The sequence below is a fragment of the Aptenodytes forsteri genome, unplaced genomic scaffold, assembly GCF_000699145.1.
Source record: "Aptenodytes forsteri isolate BGI_AS27 unplaced genomic scaffold, ASM69914v1 Scaffold173, whole genome shotgun sequence".
Classification (NCBI taxonomy): domain Eukaryota; kingdom Metazoa; phylum Chordata; class Aves; order Sphenisciformes; family Spheniscidae; genus Aptenodytes; species Aptenodytes forsteri.
In genome coordinates this window covers 3,850,455-3,854,026 of record NW_008794449.1, presented here as the reverse complement: position 1 = coordinate 3,854,026, position 3,572 = coordinate 3,850,455, and the positions used below count along the sequence as shown (strand labels likewise).

Here is a 3,572-nt window from a genome sequence, read left to right as displayed (position 1 = left end):
TCCTTCCCACCGGCAGGCAGGTGTTCAGCCATCTCCAGGAAAGCAGGGCTCCATCATGCGTAATGGTTACTTGGGAAGACAAACGCCATCACTCCAAATGTCCCCCTCTTCCTTCTTCTTCCCCCAGCTTTATATGCTGAGCATGACGTCACATGGTATGGAATGTCCCTTTGGCCAGTTTGGCTGTGCCCCCTCCCAGCTCCTTGTGCACCTCCAGCCTTCTCAGTCGGTAGAGCATGGAAAACTAAAAAGTCCTTGGCTGGTGTAAGCATTACCTAGCAACAACTAAAACATCGGTGCCTTATCAACTTTGTTCTCATCCTAAACCCAAAACACAGCACTGTACCAGCTACTAGGAAGGAAATTAACTCTATCCCTGCCGAAACCAGGACACACACCTAGCTAAAACACAAACTATGGGGAACTGAGGGCTCCTCTTTCCTAGTAGTTACCGTCAGCCGAGACATCACCATTTGGTATCCGGCACATAGAAAGCAGTATATAGATACAGATGCATAAAGATATATATACATGGTGATGTACGGATGTGTGTCTAGTCACTCAGCTTGCAAGAACACGAGTCTTCCGGAAAGCGAAGGACTCACAGGGGTAGGGGAAGTGGAGTTTTTTGTCCCTTAATGAACCCCTCTTGCAGAGAGATGCTAATAGGGAGCATGGGAAGAACTCCAAGCCCAAAACTCCAGAGACCTCCAATGCTACTGAGACACACAGTTTGAGAGAAAAAATATTAAATAATGCAAAATAAAATTTGAGCCAGGAGCCGAGGTGCCTCTTTTAATAAGTAAAAGATCATCTGAAGAGAAGGCATAACGTAGAGGCTGCAGTGCAGGCTGGTTTAAATTAATGTAAAGCGGCATTAGTGAAAGAATGGATTTCCAAGGAAGGGAATTTAAGCAAGTACTTATTGGAAGGGAAAATGTGTCACGGGCCAAGGAAGCAGTGGGGAAATTCTGGCAGCTGCCAATCCAACCACTGCAAAAAAATGGGCTGGGACTGGACGTGGGACTGGATTATTTGCCCTGACTCCACAGCCCAGGTGGAAGAGGTAAAACTAGTGATAGCTGCTGGGGTCCTCTGAGATTGGTTCTTTCCCTCCTTCCTTTACAGCACAAACCGATTAAGGTTTGAAACCGGGAGAAGAGTGTGTGACTCTGGGAGAGCACTGCCTAGAGGTCATGGAGCAGAAGGGGAATCAGGACTCTAGTGCCCTTTATATAGCACTTTTGTGAATTCCTGGCACGGCCTTTCCAATTCACAGAGCTGCGCTCTGTGCCTCAGTTTCCCCATCTGTACCAAGGGGTAAGATCTGGTGTCAGGGGTCTGTGGTCTAGATCACAAAGACAAAGCACCCTGTCTAGAGGGAGCTGTGAAAATATAAGGCTTTACAAAGCTTTTTTAGGTAGAGGGGTTCCCGATCCTGGGCAGACCCTTCAAGGTCAGGGATAAGGGGAAGGTTCTCACATATGACTCCACTGCAGCAAGCTCCAGCAAGTGGTGAGGCTTGGCTGTGGGTTTAGGTCTGTTTGGGGTATCAAAACCAAAAAAAAGTGGTGCATGGATGGAAAGTAACCCTTTTTCTAGAGGAACTGGTTAACTTTATAGCTTCATACAGATCTTATATACCTTTCTGCATATATACCTTTCTGCAGGGCAGAAACGGGCTGGGGCAGCTGAAGAGGAGGTCCCTGCATGACTCCTCCACGCTTCTGCAGGAGGACAAGGGCAGGCTGCAGTCTAATCCTTAGCTCTTGGTGGAATAAATTATTTAAAACCCAAGAGCAGGGGCTCCGGGAAAAGTTATCACCTCCCTCCCTTTCTCTCCTCTTCGAATACATTAAAATAGCAATCAGGGCAAACATGGCAAAGCTGCATATTAAATTTCTCTTGTTCTTTACTTTGCAGGCTCTCAGGTCTGGCTTAGCTGGGCCTTTGCAGAGCATCCAGCATGCTGCCAGACTGCAAATCACTGCAGCAATGACTGTAAGCAGCTGTAGCAGAACCACACGTTTGGAGTGTCTCGGGTCTCGCCTCTGCTAGCGTGGCCAGGCTACTGGGCTTCAGAGCTCTGCATTTTTATCTCCTCTGTCTCCTTCAAGACATCGCCTGCTCCTGTGTCCTGAGAATTTGCTCCTGTGGTTGAAAGTCTGCACCAACATAGCTGGTATCGGGGGCCAGCTGAAATCAGGTGGGAGGAAGGGCTCGTGGCTAGAGGAAGAGGACTCCAAAATCATTGATTCAGAGAACAAGGACTGACAGGATTTGGGCTGTGTGGTCAAAAGAAGAGAGTGTGTGTGATTGGGGAAGGATACATGTAGAAGGCACAAGATACAGATAAAAAATAGCTTCTGGGGATGAATGATAAGCTGAAAAAACAATCAAGCTGTTAGGCTCCACACATTTGAGATACAGGCTGTGAAACTCCTGGAGCTGAAGGAGGACCAGTTCACCAGCATCGCAGACTGCCCGAGGGGACTTTGAGGTGGGCTCCACTACAAGGACGCATTGTTCCCTTAGAAGCAGGGCATAAATGAGCCAGACAACTGTCTCAATGAGAGTATTTCCCTTAGAAAAGAAAGGGAAACCGTGCAAGCCACTTGAGAACAGGCTTGGTAACAGAACCCCAAATTCCCCTGACTTACTACATCCCTGTATCAGCTGCTGTTTGCAGAAGGCATTTGGGTAATTCCTACAAGCTACAAACTCATCAGGTTTGGGTAACACTGACTCACCCTGCGTCAGCTACTGATTTCAGTTCCTGTGCCTATGACGGGGAACCCAATGGCACAATTCGTGGTCCCCCAGAAGCTACTGTGCCACCGCATGACATGATATGATTTACTGCTATGCTCCTCTCAACGTTTACATCTCTTGTTCACTCAGACTGTGATGCTGAATGAGGCCAGTGTTTGACGCAGGAATTGAAAATACCTATGTGGCTCAGACAAGAAGCATTTTGCAAGGCTGATCTGTAATCCCGACATGACAAAGCCCCAGCACTCTCCTGAGACACGCACGGAGAACTCCCTGAGAACCTCTCAGTACGGAAAAACAAGACTTGGCTCAGGAGCACATCACGGTAAGGCCCGTGTGTCCAATCTACCTCCTGCCATGCTGATGGATATTCTTTAAATCTTGGCTCCTCTTGCAGGTAGACACATAAAAACCAAAAAATAGCAGATCTCATGCAGTTCCAGAAGCGGCAATGCAGTGGCAGGTGACAGAGGCACAGCAGAGGCTCAGACTCGTCCTCTTTGATAACACTGGCACTACCGTAAACTCTCTCCCAGCCAGAAAAACACAGCTCATTCTTCACCTAAAGCAGGTAAGGGGACATCTAGATACAGGCAGGGATTGATAAAGCCCTGTGGGTCAGTGCTCTAAGGATAGGTCTCCCAAGTTTTAATTTCAGCTCCCCTCTTTAGCTATAATTAGTCCTGTAGGCTGTGGATGTGGTCTACCTGAACTTCAGTAAGGCCTTTGACACCGTCTCCCACAGCATTCTCCTAGAGAAGCTGGCGGCTCACGGCTTAGACAGGTGGACTCTGCGCTGG

General features: G+C 48.1%; 1 protein-coding gene across 1 annotated transcript in view; it reads right to left on the bottom strand.

The window, feature by feature from the left end:
* EXOC4 (exocyst complex component 4) overlaps positions 1 to 3,572 on the bottom strand; it is a 431,485-nt gene that overhangs the window by 1,884 nt on the left and 426,029 nt on the right. The gene's annotated exons all lie outside the window — the stretch shown is intronic.